The 16893-nt window shown below is 41.7% G+C and overlaps 1 protein-coding gene across 1 annotated transcript in view; it reads left to right on the top strand.

The window, feature by feature from the left end:
• The first annotated feature begins 2265 nt into the window (after positions 1–2265).
• Positions 2266–16893, top strand: part of carhsp1 (calcium regulated heat stable protein 1) — an 87415-nt gene continuing 72787 nt past the window's right edge. The window contains exon 1 of the mRNA XM_068003185.1: positions 2266–2597. The gene's annotated coding sequence lies outside the window, so the exon portion shown is untranslated. The remainder of the gene's footprint in view (positions 2598–16893) is intronic.

The raw sequence follows: 16893 nt of genomic DNA, 5'->3' as shown, positions 1-16893 counted from the left end.
TTAGGGTTGCCAACCCTCTAGGATAGTCCAGGAGTTTCCAGGAATTAAAGATTAATTTCCAGGATCATGCTGCAAGCAACCCGAGAGAAAAATCATAGTGGCATTAAAAGAATTGTGGTTTTTTTTCATTTTCTTTGAACACTTTAGCTTATTACTTATAAAAATATTGGAGATGGGACAAAAGGCTGTTTGACCAGGTGGGGCGGTTGGAGGCTGGAGGTCATGTGATGAAACCTCCAGGAATACATCCAACCAGAGTTAGTAATCCTATATATAACAACAACTTGCATTTATATAGCGTCTTTAATGTAGTAAAACGTCCCAAGTCGCTTCACAGGAGCGTTATCAAACAAAATTTGACACGGAGCAATGTAAGGATGTATTAGGACAGGTGACCAAAAGCTTAAAGGAGGAGAGAGAGGTAGAGAGGCGGAGAGGTTTAGAGAGGGAATTCCAGAGCTTAGAACCTAGGCAGCTGAAGGCATGGCTGGCAATGGTGGAGCGATTAAAATTGGGGATGCTCAAGAGGCACGAATTGGAGGAGTGCAGAGATCTCGGAGGGTTGTAGGGCTAGAGGAGGTTACAGAGATAGGGAGGGGCGAGGCCATTGAGAGATTTGAAAACAAGGATGAGAATTTTAAAATCGAGGCATTACTGGACCGGGAGCCAATGTAGGTCAGCGAGCACATGGGGTATTGGGAGAATGGGACTTGGTGTGAGTTACGATAGGGGTAGCAGAGTTTTGGATGAGCTCAAGTTTATGGAGGGTGGAAGATGGGAGGCCAGCTAGGAGAGCATTGGAATAGTCGAATCTAGAGGTAACATAGGCATTGGTGAGGGTTTCAGCAGCAGATGAACTGAGGCAGGGGCGAAGTCGGGTGATGTTACGGAGGTGGAAGTAGGCGGTCTTGGTGATGGAGCGAATATGTTGTCCGAAGCTCATCTCAGGGTTAAATAGGATGCCAAGGTTCCGAACGGTGTGGTTCAGCCTCAGGCAGTGGCCAGGGAGAGGGATGCTGTCGATGGTTAAGGAACAGATTTTGTGGCAGGGACTAAAGACAATGGCTTTGGTTTTCCCAGTATTTAGTTGGAGGAAATTTTTGCTCATCCAGTACTGGATGTCGGACAAGCAGCATGACAAATGAGAGACAGTGGAAGGGTTGAACGAGGTGGTGGGGAGGTAGAGCTGGGTGTCGTCAGTGTACATGTGGAATCTGACGTTGTGTTTTCGGATGCCCCGAAGGGCAGCATGTAGATGAGAAATAGGAAGGAACCAAGGACAGATATAAGTCATTATATTTGTATTATTATGATAAAAATAACATAAGGATTATACAACTCTTCTCCTCCCCAATTAAAAGGTTTGCAAAATACTTCATTCACCAAAAGAAGTCTTCTGCCAGATTACTCAGTATGGCAAAGAGTGAGGTTGCACAGATGCCATTTTAATGGCTAAACTTTCTATACTGGTGGATTTCCCATAGCATAGCTCGTGGTGCGTTGTATTTTAAAAAATTCAACCTATCAGAAACTGTTCTGCATGAAATGTGACATGATGGAGAGGAAATGTCTGCTATCATACATTTTTTATATAAAGCAGAACTCCAGGGGCATTGCTCACAGTGAGTCAAAAGTATACACTGTTCATCCAATTAGCAATCCAAAGGATAGATGATCCTCCAATTCTGGCCTCTTGCGCATCCCCGATTTTTATCGCTTCACCATTGGCAGCCTAGACCCTAAACTCTGGAATTCCCTCCTTAAATCTCTTCGCTTCTCTCTCTCCTCCTTTAAGATGATCCTTAAAACCCTTGACCAAGGTTTTGGAACCGGTCCTAATATTTCCTTATGTAGCTTGGTGTCAAATTTTGTTTGATAACCCTCCTGTGAAGCGCCTTGGAACGTTATACTACGTTAAAGGCGCTATATAAATGCAAGTTGTTATTCACAATAGGAGTGTTTTCATGTGATGTGGAAATGTTACAGGAAGTAAGTGATATGCTTGCAGGAAATGTGTGTTGTACCCAAGACTTTTAATACAGAAGCAGGGCATTCATCACATGGAGCCTGCACCATTTTGTTAAGAACAGTTCTTTTTATCTTCAATCCTTATCTCCTGTCCTCTTTGCATAGCTTTTAAAAAAATACCTTAATTAATGTTGCATCTATGCCCCTATGGGGCAGTGCATACCATATTCGTACACTCCTTTATGTGAAGTTTTTTTTTCTGGACTTCCTTTTAACTGCCTTATTTCTAATTAACATTCCCTTGTTCTGGATCCCTCCAACAGAAGGAAGAACTTGTCAGATCCCTTCGTTATTTTAAACAGCCTCATTCAGTTCACACTTCAGTCACAACTCCAGAGCAATACAAGCCGGATCTATCCAAAGTTTACCCAGTTTTTCCCATCTCTAATAGATGTGGGCGCGTCCACGGATTTAGAAAACCCGCTGGGGAACACGGTACTATTTCCTTTAACGTGAGGTCATCACAGGAACACCAAGTTTGTGCCTACGCGATTTTTCAAAGCCCCTGGAGGCATCGTCGCGATCGGCTGGAGCAGCAAGTTGGCTCCTCTTGATGCACATTTAATCCAGTGAGTACCCTTCTCTCTCTCTCTATCTCTTTAATTTAAGTGCATCAAACTGCTGAAGAATGGTCGGTGAATATATCCCACCTGCATAAAGGCAAATAAAACAGTAAGAATTGGACAGCGGTCGGCGGCTTAGTTTTTCTGCTGGTAATTTATCTTGTGGATGGTTTTTTTTTTGTTGACGCGAAACTTCTGACCAACCGTTCCCTTCTCGCCGTGTTTGGAATCAATTTGCACTGTTGATGTTTATTTATTTAGTAAATACCGAGGCTGAATTAGGCGGAGTTGTTGTGCTGAAGTCACAGATTAGATTTTAACCCTATATATGTTTCGTGTTATTCACACTAAAATTCTGCATGGAATTGTCTTCGCGCCAAACCTTGACCGAGATCTGGACATCTGCCAAAATAATCGAGAAACTTCTCCCTTTCAGACCCTGGCTTTAGAGTCATTTGTGTTCGGGTTTTGTTAAAGTCTGGGATTTAACCGCTGCCCCTTTTTTACGTTGGCATTAAATAATTCGCCATTCCTTTACAATCTGAATTGTGCTAAGAGCTGCAACCACTTCTTCCCCTAAATTTCCTGGCGAGAAAAAAGAATCCGTCGTGGATCTCTGATGCCTTTTGTGAAATGTATTCTGCAAGTAAATGTGAGACCGGTCTGCTGACCAGGTTACTAACCCTAATGTTAATTAAACACCTCACCTCATAAAACTCCCTGTCCTTGAGCTGACTTAAGTGTAAGTTGTCTCCAGAAGTGAAAATGTCTGCTGTATAACTAAAGGAGAACATTATTGTGCACTGAGTACTTCTGTATGATTTCTGTAGCATGTAAAACAAAATTGTTCTGTGAAAAATAACCTACTAAATGACCAAAGTGCATTTGCCAACAACTTGATATTATTTGGTGAGAGTGGACGTGTGTAGCCCCTGATGGTTTTGACTAAGTCCATTGTGAAATTAAAACCGGTTCAAATCCAGCCCAAGCTGTATGGAACATATTTTGACAGAATCATAGAAATGTTGGTACAGAAGGAGATCATTGTGTCCGTGCTGGCTCCCCAATTGGAACTATCTAATTTCACTTTCTGTGCCAGTGTGACAGGAAATGCATGCAAATAGAATTTACATAGACTTATACAAATGACATGTTGTATGGGAGATTCAGAAGTTTCCAATGGGTATTATTAATGGAGGAGTGTAGAAGAGCATGCCAGGAGCAGTACCAGGTGTAGCTAAAAATGAGATGCAAATCTGGTGAAGTTACAACACAGGACTACATGTATGCTGAACAGCAGAAGCAGCAAGCTATAGATAGAGCTAAGCGATCTCACAACCAACGGATCAGGTCAAAGCTTGGCAGTCTTGTCATATCTAGTCATGAGTGGTGGTGGGTAATTAAGCAACTAATAGGAGGAGGAGGCGGCTCCATGAAAACCCTCCTCCTCAAAGATGGCGGAGCTCAGCACATGAGTGCAAAAGACAAGGCTGAAGTGTTTGCAACCATCTTCAGCCAGAATATCCTTTTTATCCTCCCCTTGAGGTCCTCATCATCAATGATGCCAGTCTTCAGCCAGTTTGATTCACTGCACGTGATATCAAGAAACAGCAAAGGCTACAGCTCCTGACCACATCCTGGTTTTGGTGCTGAAGATGTGTGCTCCAGATGTAGCTGGATCTCTAGCCAAGCTGTTCTAGTACAGCTACCATGGGCATCTACCTGACAAAGTGGAAAATTCCCCAGGTATGTCCTGTCCACAAAAAGCAGGACAAATCCAACCTGGCCAATTACCACCCTATCAGCCCAATCTCCATCATCAGCAAAGTGATGGAAGGAGTCGTCAACAGTGCTATCAAGCGGTACTTGCTCACTAATAACCTGTTCACTGATGCTCAGTTTGGGTTCCACCAGGACTACTCTGCTTCAGATATTGAAGAGTTATTACAGCCTTGGTCCAAACATTAACAAAAGAGCTGAATTACTTAGATGAGAGTGACTGCCCTTAACATCAAGGCAGCATTCGACTGAGTGTGGCACCAAGGAACCCTAGTAAAACTGAAGTCAGTTGGGAATCACAGGAAAACTCTCCAGTGGCTGGAGTCATACCTAGAACAAAGAAAGATGCTTGTGGTTGTTGGAGGACAATCATCTCAACCCCAGAACATCAATGCAGAAGTTCCTCAGGACAAGATCCCATGCCCAACTGTCTCTAGCTGCTTCATCAATGACCTTCCCTCCATTATAATATCTGAAGTGGGGCTGTTTGCTGCTGATTGCGCAATGTTCAGCTCCATTTGCAATTCCTCAAGATAATGAAGCAATCTATGCCTGCATGCAGCAAGACATGCGAAATTGATGGGCAGGAAAAGACCAGCTGGTCTAGCAAGCCTGCCGCACACCATGATGGACGGACCATCAGGCCTAAACACTACTTCCTACCCACCCCCACAGCCATATAATCTCCTGGGAAAGGCAAAAAAAACCCAGGGCCAATAAGGGGAAAAAATACTCTGGAAAATTCTCTTCTGACCCCCTCAGGCGATCAAAACAGTCCAAGAGATCACGTGGACCAAGTGTTACCTATAAAGACAATTCCCTTCTATATGATCTGATCTCTGCCCCAGTCAGGAATTGACCACATCCAGGCTTGGGCTGATAAGTGTCAAGTAACATTTGCATCACAAGACCACCTCCCAACAAGAGAGTCTAACCACCTTCCCATAATATTCAATGGCATTACCATCACCGAATTTCCCCCCACCATCAACATCCTGGAGGTCACCGTTGACCAGAAACTGAACTTGACCAGCCACATAAATGCTGTGACTACTAGAGCAGGTCAGTGTCTGGGTATTCTGTGGCAAGTGGCTCACCTCCTGACTCCCCAAAGCCATTGCACCACCTACAGGGCACAAGTTGGGAGTGTGATGGAATATTCTCCACTTGCCTGGATGGGTGCTGCTGCAACAACACTCAAGAAGCTCGACACCATCCGGGATAATGCAGTCCACGTGATCAGCAGCCCATCTACCACCTTAAACATCCACTCCCTCCACCACCAGCATATCGTGGCTGCAATGTGTACTATCTACTGGATGCACTGCAGCAACTTGCCAAATCTTCTTCGACAGCACCTCCCAAACTCGCGACCTCCATCACCTAGAAAGACAAGGGCAGCAGGTGCATGGGAACGCCATCACCTCTCCGTTCCCTTCCACCGTCCCGACTTGGACTAATATCGCCATTGCTTCTTGGTCACTGGATCAAAGTTCTGGAACTCCCTCCTGAACAGCATTGTGGGAGCACCTTCACCATATGGACTACCACAGTTCAAGAAGGCAGCCCACCAGCATCTTTTTGAGGGCAACTAGGAAATGGGCATTCGTCTGCTGTTAGCCCCCCCCAGCAGACCTATTTCACATTTCCAAAGATAATTACAGATAAGGAAGCCATCTTGAATTCATCCATCCAGCGAGATCCTGCCATTCTCCCGATTGTAGAATCCAATTGTTTCTCTAGTAATTCCAGGGTTTTGCCTCCATTCTATCGGGAAATTTATTCCACATATTGATCATTCTTTATGTGAAGAAAAGTTTCCTGATATCTTTCCTAAAATTACCCTCCTGAGGTTTCAATCTGTTTCTCCTTGTTCTACTACTGCAATTTAATTTGAAGTAATGTTCTGGGTTAACATTTTCTATGCCCTTAATAAGCTTGTATACCTCTACAAAAATCACTTCTCAGATACCTCCTTTCAAGGTTGAAAAGACTAAGTTTCTCCAGACTTTCCTCAATTCAAACGTTGAACTCTGGGGATTCAGCCTCATGGCTCTTATTTGCACAGCCTCCAGCTCTTAAACGTCTTTCTTGTTTATCCTTCCTTTTGATACCCATCACTAAAAAGACTCAGTGGCTTGAGGGTAATATCTTCCATTTCTTTTCCAGAAGGTACTATAAAAGAAATAAAGAACTTGCATTTACATAGCGCCTTTCAGAATGCCCCAAAGTGCATTTGAGTTCTTTTGAAGTGTAGTCACTGTTGTAATGTAGTTACAATAAAAATTCAAAGTTTCATTTGCATTATTGCATTAGTAAAAACACTGGAAGCATTTTTTTAAATGGCAGTGATGTGGTGCATTGGATTCTCACAATAGTACTCATGAGTTTGAATTCTAGCCTCAACTACAGTTAAACTTGGCTGTATTCTTTAGCTACATTGATCAGGTTGCTACCCCTTGTAAAGACTTTACTTCTAGTTTGGACAATTGGATTTTTGGTTTTAGATTTAAATATCCCATCAGATGACAAGGCTCTCTTAATCTTGCTGCCAAGTTAAATAGTTACAGCTGGCAATAGGTTATGTAGCAGTCTACCAGATTGGAATGGAAAACTAATTAGTACGACAAGTCTTGCCACATTTCCCATTAGTTGAACACACTGAATTTCGATGATAGTCATAGAGAAGTCTGTGGCTTGCATTGTCCAGCCCGCCTGGTTAAAGTGGAAAGGTGCAACAAAGGACAAGAGCTAAAATGGGGTTGTCAGTTTTTAAATTTATTTGTAGAAACACATTTAGTACTTGGTTCTTGTCCCATTTATGTGGTTATTTCTTCATCTCTGCACGGTAGTATCTGGATGCTGTTCAATTATTATACTTTGTAAATTAGTATTTTAGGGACTTCGATAGTACAGGATTATTTGACATTTTATGTGCACGAGGTAGTTCAGCTGGTTACGGTCATTAAAATACTTTGGCATTGATGTATTCTTAAAATAGTTTGAGGAAGTAGTGTTCAAGTAATTTGTAAGTACCATTTGTTTTATTCGGCTTATATGTTCATTACATTTAACACATTTTGCTCAGTTATACTTTTGAAAATGTGTATTTTCTGATTTAGCAAAGATTCATCACAACTGTCTAATAAAAGAATAAATAATGCTGTTTCCATGAAACAATTAATATGGGCATCTGTTTCACCTCAACCATAACGTATCTTGCTGTACAACAGCTTTGACTGATGAAGGCTAACAGCATAGTGCCTCTTTTTGCACGTATTGAACACATATTTTATGGAATTGTTCAACTAATGATGCTATGAGGTGTAATGGATTAATTAAGCCATTTATGTAGTGGTTTCAATTGAATTACTAATTAGGTGACAGTCTTGTTTAGAATAATTTAAATTGTGATAGTACATTACACAGAATGGATTTTTTTCAAAAAAAATGTAACTTCCTTTAGTGATGTAACACCCAATTCCTATTTATCTTGTTTGGCATGACTATTGATGTTGTGCAGAGTAGATGTTAAACCAGCAAAATGTCTTTGTAACTACCCTGATGAGCCTTGCCATCATGGTAAAAGCAATGAGATAATTTTGACTTTTTACACAGTAGTCATAAAAAGAGGAGTGATTTAAATGGGAAATAATTCTGAAAACATTTGAAATTGAAACATTATTTCACATTAGTGATCTAACAGCAATTCCAGTAAACAGACACTGCCCTAAACTGTCCAGAAGCTGTACCTTGTACCTTTTCTATACTCAATTACAATTAAATAGTAAGATGTGGCACAAAAATCAGCAAATACCACATATATAAACATACATAAAACGAGGAGTCAATCAAGTACCCTTCACATCAAATGGCTTCAAATTAAGTTTGAGACTCTCTAACTTCAGAGAACAGAGGTTTCTACATTATGAATTCAGCCAAGTTAGTATTCCCACAAATCTAGGCAAGTTAATCCCTCAACCAGGGTGAAAATTGAGCAGCTCTTTCTGATCAAACACCAGATTCCAGAAGAACTTGTGCACAGTTTCAAACTCGTTTTTAACACCTGGGTGTCAAAACCCAACACTTCTATTTATTCTTTAATGCAGACTCTTGTGGACAGCTTCAGCGATACTTCATACAATCAGTGTATGATCTCCTGTGGCATTAGAATCATAGAATGATACAGCACAGAAGGAGGTCAAAAGCCACAGCCCTTTCAGGCCTCCAGCACCGCCCCCCACCCCCCAAATAAGTTTAGCAGGTCTGCAGTGGAAGGCCAGGGACCCGAACTAATACCCAAATTGTAACCCTTAGTTTGCAGCAATAGACTGTAATCTTCCTGTTTTTTTTCAAGCATCACATCATGTCAAAATTGTTCTGTTAGACTTTTTAAAATAGCTAACCTGTGACAAGTGCAACTTTTCTCACACTAGTGTTCAATTGACGACTTACTTATTTCAATGTGTATTCCCAAAATTGTTGGTTAAGCTCTTATATTTTGGAAAATACCTCCAAAATAAGATAGGACAGTTAGTTTGAAATGTAAACTATGGTCCTGGAATTATGCTGTGCAAATATTGGCTATGTATGCTTAATATGAAGTTAATTTGCTGTGGTGTTGACTTGTTTTAAGTAGAATTTTTTTGTGCTAGATAGTGTCAATATCAAGCACTCCCAAGTCGGGTATAGTATAGCTAGACGCAGAATATAACTTCCTCCACTTTGCACCAACGATATGCTTCAGTCCCAAACCCGGACTAGTGTGACTTTTTTCTATTTCTCACGCCAGTCAATTTTATGCCCTCTCTGAGTCAGATTATTAATCACTGCTGAATTAGGGACAGTTTTTTTGCTGTAGGTCCATAGCCACTGGGAACTGATTGAGACTGTGAGGACTCATTTGCATAAGTACTTTCTAGCCAGTAGACTGAGGAGATTTTAATACAGTCAGTCTCGCTTGGATCTAGCCCTTTGCCTTAGAGGTGAAAGTCTAGTGTCTAATCGACTCACTTCTCTACCTTGTGTAGTGGCCTAATGCCTCCATTGAAATAAAGAACTTCATGCAACGAGTTATTGTTGGTACTCTAGTGTTTGCATGGTATAATTTCAAGGCCTATATTCATTGATTAAAAAAATTAACAGGTGAAGTCACTAAAATAATTTTATTTATCATAACATCTGGTGCAGCAACTTTAAAGCATAGATTCAGCTGAACACAAAGCCCTGATTGATAGTCCGTAGAAACAGCTGTAAATAAACTCAGGCATTTGATTCCATTATTATGGATTTTATTCTATTTGATTCATTTTCCTTAATTCTAGTTGATAACCAATATTGGCCAATTTAATTTTTTGTGTTTTTTTAAAAAAAAAATGAGCACTCTGTATCAGAAGTTATTGATCTAATTATTGTTTGTGGGTCCTTGCTGTGCACAAAGTATCTGCAGCATTGCCTATATAACAGTGACTGCACTTCAAAAATAATTCATTGGCTTGAAGGACTTATGGATGCCCGATGACGTAAAAGGTGTTGTTTTTCTTTTTTAAAAAGAGTTAAGCAACAGTTCCTTCCAATACCATCTTGCCATCCAAAAAGGCATACATTTTGCAATTTTTGTTTTAGTTTTTTATCGTCATTAGTGAGGTACTTGCAATGTGCATGACATAGGAACATAGGAACAGGAGTAGGCCATTCAGCCTCTCGTGCCTGTTCCGCCATTTGATAAGATCATGGCTGCTCTGTGATCTAACTCCATATACCCGCCTTTGGCCCATATCCCTTAATACCTTTGCCTGCCAGAAAGCTATCTATCTCAGATTTAAATTTAGCAATTGAGCTCGTATCAATTGCCGTTTGCAGAAGAGCGTTCCAAATTTCTACCACCCTTTGTGGTTAGAAATGTTTTCTAATCTCGCTCCTGAAAGACTGCGCCTCCTACTCCTAGAATCCCCAACTAGCGGAAATAGTTTCTCTCTATCCACCCTATCAGTTCTCCTTAATATCTTATAAACTTCGATCAGATCACCCCATAACCTTCGAAACTCTAGAGAATACAACCCTAATTTGTGTAATCTCTCCTCGTAACTTAATCCTTGAAGTCCGGGTATCATTCTAGTAAACCTACGCTGCACTCCCTCCAAGGCCAATATGTCCTTCCAAAGGTGCGGTGCTCAGAACTGCTCACAGTACTCCAGGTGCGGCTTAACCAGGGTTTTGTATAGCTGCAGCATAACTTCTGCCCCCTTGTACTCTAGTCCTCTAGATATAAAGGCCAGCATTCCATTAGCCGCCTTAATTATTTTCTGCACCTGTTCATGACACTTCAATGATCTATGTACCTGAACCCCTAAGTCCCTTTGGACATCCACTGTTTTTAACTTTTTACCATTTAGAAAGTACCCTGTCCTATCCTTTTTTGATCCAAAGTGGATGACCTCATTTGTCTACATTGAATTCCATTTGCCACAGTTTTGCCAATTCACCTAATCTATCAATATCGCTTTGTAATTTTATGTTTTCATCTGCACTGCTTGCAATGCCACCAATCTTTGTGTCATCGGCAAACTTAGATATGAGACTTTCTATGCCTTCATCTAAGTCGTTAATTAATATTGTGGCCCCAAGACAGATCCCTGCGGGACTCCGCTAGTCACATCCTGCCAATGTGAGTACCTACCCATTATCCCTACTCTCTGTCGCCTTTCGCTCAGCCAACTTCCTAACCAAGTCCGTACTTTTCCCTCGATTCCATGGGCTTCTATCTTAGCTAACAGTCTCTTATGTGGGACCTTATCAAATGCCTTCTGGAAGTCCATATAAATAACATCCATTGACATTCCCCAGTCCACTACTTTAGTCACCTCTTCAAAAAATTCAATCAGGTTTGTCAGGCACGACCTACCTTTCACCAATCCATGCTGGCTCTCTCTGATTAACTGAAAATTCTCGAGGTGTTCAGTCACCCTATCCTTAATTATAGACTCCAGCATTTTCTCCACAACAGATGTTAGGCTAACTGGTCTATAATTCCCTGGTTTCCCTCTCCTTTCTTAAAAAGCGGAGTGACATGTGCAATTTTCCAATCCAGAGGGGCAGTTCCTGAATCTAGAGAACTTTGAAAGATTTTGACGTGTTCATAGCCTGATTGCTTTGTGGAATAACTGTTTCCATCAATTTTTAAGCTAAAGGGCTGGAACATTTTTTTGTACTCTAGATGCTAGCAAGGCTAAATTAATTGCCCATCCCTCGTTGCCTATGAGTGATTGCTTGTGTAACTGAATGGCGTGTTGGTCATTTTGGAGGGCACTAGGAGTCAGCCACATAATGTGGAATAGAGTACATGTAGATCATACTGGGTAGGGATCGCAGCTTCCCTTCCCTGAAGGACATGATGTGGAGATGCCGGTGATGGACTGGGGTTGACAATTGTAAACAATTTTACAACACCAAGTTATAGTCCAGCAATTTTATTTTAAATTCACAAGCTTTCGGAGGCTACCTCCTTCCTCAGGTGAACGATGTGGAAAATGATTTTCCACATCGTTCACCTGAGGAAGGAGGTAGCCTCCGAAAGCTTGTGAATTTAAAATAAAATTGCTGGACTATAACTTGGTGTTGTAAAATTGTTTACAATTCCCTGAAGGACATTAGTGAACCAGTTGGGTTTTTACAGCAAAATGCCAGATTTCTTGTTTTTTTTTCTGGTGTTACTCCACAGATTTAATTTCACAACTTTACTTGGTGGGATTTGAACTTGGATATCTCGGTTGACAGCCTGGTATCATAACCGCTACACTGCTATATCCAGCATGTTGTGTTAGCATGTCATAACCAGAAGCACCGTTCGTTAGACTTGCACTTGCCCATAGACTTTCTATGAGCTTTTGCACTGCAAGTTACTGTAAATTAGAGAGCCATTTGGCGTGGTGCCCTCTACAGGGCATCTGGGACCTGTGAACAGGGCAAGCAGCTGTGTATTTCCATAACCAATCAGATTGAAGCATTGTTAATGAGCAGCTGAATAAGTATCTGAACCAGGAAGTGTAAGTTAGAATAGTGAATTCAATGTCAAATCAGGAACAGTAAGCGAAATAGAGAGGAAGATTGGATTAAGAGAGAGACACGAGACAAAGAAAAAAAAATTTACTTCAATTTTTAAAAAAATGTCCAACAATAATTAAAAGCTGAAGGAATGAGATTCCACACTTGTAAAAGTTAATTTTCAGTGCCAGAGAGGTTGTTCGGCAGTAATTAACACTTATGAACTGGATAGCTCTTTTTTTGGCTGGCACGGACACGATGGGCCGAATGGCCTCCTTCTGTGCCTTAATTTTCTATGATTCTAAAAGGGTACATACACTGGAATGGACAAGCCCTTACTTTTTTGGTGTGTTTAGTCCGTATCTGAGGTAGGTACAGGACCTTCACATCGCGGAGTCAGACAGCGAGATGCTTTTGGAGGAACAGGGCATTTGGTACAGCAACTTCTGGATTTCCGCGTTTAACTAGGCACCAGATGTTGCTTTCCAATTTGCACATAAATAACGGTGAGTTCTGTTAGCCTCACTGTTATTTTCACAGCAAAATCTGGCCCAAAATGTCTTGCAACACTGATGTGTAACAATTTCCAGTGGAAGCAAGGTACTGATATGGTCTTTGCTTGTATCATTTTTGCCTTTTTAGATGAACACTTTGCAATGCCTAAAATGGAAAGTGTCCAGAGGAATTGGAAACTAATAATGAATGCAGCAATGTCAAATTCTCACACTGCATTTATTTCTTCACTGTTCATACCATTGCAATTGTAAGAGGAGCACATAAATGACAGCTTGGTATCATTGCCATGTCCATTGGAGCTTCAATGAAGTACAGGGGCAGAAATCGCTCAGAGCGGCAAACCAACACTCCTCGCTGCTCCATACATTTATACTAACCCACTAACTTACTGCGGTCTTTTCTTCGGGCACATCCTCGAATAGGAAGCGGAGAAGAGCCCAGCGTCAGTTCAAGCGAAGCTAGGACCCTGGGAGAAGTGAGAGGATCACATTCTCCCCTCAGCCAATCGGATTGCAGCATTTTTGACAAGCTGCAAAACTCTCTGCAGGCTTAAAACCAGGAAGTGAAAGGTATAACATTAAAATCTTTTTTTAAAAAAAGGGTAAGAAATAATTAATTCAGAGACAGAAGGGAAAGGTTTAAAAAAATTATAATTTAATTTTTTTAAAGTTAATTTATTTTTTATGACAAATCTAATAAAATAAGGAGTAATGAGACTCCACATTTTTAAAAGTTAATTTTTAGTTGTTTGGCAGTCATTAAGACTTACCGCGTTGTTAAATCTTAGCTTAGGCCGGGTATTTTAAGCGTACCTGTTCCGTGGCGATATTAGTTGCTTTCCAGCTGGGCAGATGAGCGAGTTTGCACTTTTTTCAATGATTGATTTGCAGCGGGTGACATACCTTTTAACTCGAAGCTGTCATATTGCCAGCGAACCAGTAGGAGCAAGTTCTGGATTTCCTTGTTTCACTGCGCATGTGCGAACGCTGGAACTTGCTGCTCCATTTTTCCATTAATAACGGAGATTTTTTTTTTATTCATTCATGGGATGTGGGCATCGCTGGCAAGGCCAGCATTTATTGCCCATCCCTAATTGCCCTTGAGAAGGTGGTGGTGAGCCGTCTTCTTGAACCGCTGCATTCTGTGTGGTGAAGGTTCTCCCACAGTGCTGTTAGGTAGGGAGTTCCAGGATTTTGATCCAGCGACGATAAAGGAATGGGGATATATTTCCAAGTCGGGATGGTGTGTGACTTGGAGGGGAACGTGCAGGTGGTGTTGTTCCCATGTGCCTGCTGCCCTTGTCCTTCTAGGTGGTGGAGGTCGCGGGTTTGGGAGGTGCTGTCGAAGAAGCCTTGGCGAGTTGCTGCAGTGTATCCTGTAGATGGTACACACTACAGCCACAGTGTGCCGGTGGTGAAGGGAGTGAATGTTTAGGGTTTTGAATGGGGTGCCAATCAAGCAGGCTGCTTTGTCCAGGATTGTGTCGAGCTTCTTGAGTGTTGTTGGAGCTGCACTCATCCAGGCAAGTGGAGAGTATTCCATCACACTCCTGACTTGTGCCTTGTAAGTGGTGGAAAGGCTTTGGGGATTCAGGAGGTGAGTCACTTATCACAGAATACCCAGCCTCTGACCTGTTCTTGTAGACACAGTATTTATGTGGCTGGTCCAGTTAAGTTTCTGGTCAATGGTGGCCCCTAGGTTGTTGATGGTGGAGGATTTGGTGATGGTAATGCCGTTGAATGTCAAGGGGATGTGGATCGACTCTCTCTTGTTGGAGATGGTCATTGCCTGGCACTTGTCTGGTGCGAATGTTACTTGCCACTTATCAGCCCAAGCCTGGATGTTGTCCGGGTCTTGCTGCATGTGGGCACGGACTGCTTTGTTATCTGAGGGTTTGTGAGTGGAACTGAACACTGTGTCATCATCAGCGAACATCCCCATTTCTGACCTCATGATGGAGAGAGGGTCATTTATGAATCAGCTGAAGATGGTTGGGCCTTGGACACTGCCCTGAGGAACTCCTGCTGCAATGTCCTGGGGCTGAGATGATTGGCCTCCAACAACCACTACCATTTTCCTTTGTGCTAGGTATGAGTGCTGTTGAGCTCACTGTTATTTCGCAAGCAATTTCTGCCCCACAGTATTTCAAAAAAACTTTGAGCAATAACCTGATAACAACATGCAATGTGAATATCCTGTTTAGTGACCTAAATAACAATTAAACATAAATAGAACTTGTTTTCATATTATTTCTGCCAACATATAGCTAGGAAGTGAAGAAGGTACTTAACATTTTCTCCTTCACGCTGAAAACTGGAATGTTTTTAGAACAGTTTGAGAAATGTGTGATGTGTGCTCTACTGTTCAGTCCCATATTCCTTCTTGGTAACTGGAATTCCAGAGCAAAAAGCAGAACAATGCAGTCTGAGCACATGTACTATATGTTCTTGAAATGAATCTCTGCTGTAATAATGTAAACTACTCTCAGTGAATAGTTCAAGTAAATAAATCACGTTTGCATGATCAGAGTATTCTGCATGTACACAACAAATTCACAAATGTTATATGTTGATTGACTGCAGGTGTCTGTCGCTCAATGGCCCAAAGCTGGCAGTACCTTTTATAAAAGAAAGTTATATCTCCAGGCTCCCCCGTGTATTCTCTCCAATGGAACCATGTTCTGTGTAATTCTACATGTTGGTAACTCCCTCTGATACTACAGCACTGGAATACACTGGCACTTTTGATGCAAAAGAAAACAGCTATCAATGTGAAAAATGTTATGTGCAGAATTATGACCTGGCCTTTGTGAAAGTAGCTCTTAATTGGATTTTTTTTGTAACCATTATGTACATTTCCACTCCTTCTTGGAAACATCAAAGCCAAAACCCATTTCTTTAATGCTCTCTGGTTGGGCCAGAGCTCTCAAAATAGGCATTTTGAAGCAGAAACTCAAATACTTGGATAGATCAGGGCGCATTTTACAATACAGCCCTGTTATGGTTTCGAAGATTACAGTGTGCTGCCTGCTGTACAATTTTGTCATTCAGAAGGTAGAGGCGGGCATAGCCCATTGCAGCCAAGGGCAGAGGAAGACACTGATCACCTAGAAGATATTCCAACTGAAACATGTCATACAGCAGCTTTCATAGATGAGACCAGATCGACCCAATGCGCTAAGAATCCTTTCCACACATGTACAATGCATTGATACAATATACCTTCACCAGCGTTGGCCTCTACACTAATTCAACTACCATGGATGCCAATCCTTTGATCTGCTAATACTTTATTTTGTACTGTCAGAAGAAAACACTCTAGACACAGTTAAAGTAAAGTATATTCAAATTAATTCCCTAAAAGTGATCAATGTATCTGGGTAGTCTTTTATGCCTTGGCGCTCTATTTTGATAGTGTATGTTTTCTGTGCTCTTAATCCTAATCTCATTCTAGGTGCTTCCTAACTGGCAGGAGTAAGTGAGATGGCTTCTTGCTGAGTGTTAGTGAATTATGGTTGGGATCAAGATGACTCAGTACTTCCTTGTGGTGAGTCATGGGTTGTTCCTGCAACTAATGCTGTCACGAACAATGATGCCGCGCTTGGCCTGGTTCTGCCTGCTTTCTGGCACATCTTCTCATTTGTGGGGCTCCACTGTAGATGGCCATGAAGTTGCCAAGTGTTCACTGGTGGACTGCAGTTTATGCAGGTAGTGGACTCCTCACAGTTGCTACCAGACCTTGCAAGGTGTTTGACACATTAATGATAGCAAAAAAGGTTGATGCTCAGATAGCAGGTCTGAGTCGCATCTGAGGAAAGATGTAAGTTGGCTCTCTGGCCAGTGGGTTCCTGCTGCTACTTACTTGTGCTCTATTTACCACCTCAAAATGACTACCCAAAACCCCTGGGGTGGATGCTTCTCTGCTACAGAACGAGTGTGTGATTCAGGATGCTATGAGTGCTGGC

The sequence above is a fragment of the Heptranchias perlo genome, chromosome 22 (assembly GCF_035084215.1).
Source record: "Heptranchias perlo isolate sHepPer1 chromosome 22, sHepPer1.hap1, whole genome shotgun sequence".
Taxonomy (NCBI): domain Eukaryota; kingdom Metazoa; phylum Chordata; class Chondrichthyes; order Hexanchiformes; family Hexanchidae; genus Heptranchias; species Heptranchias perlo.
The sequence above is the reverse complement of the archived record's forward strand: the minus strand, read 5'-3'. Positions and strand labels throughout refer to the sequence as shown.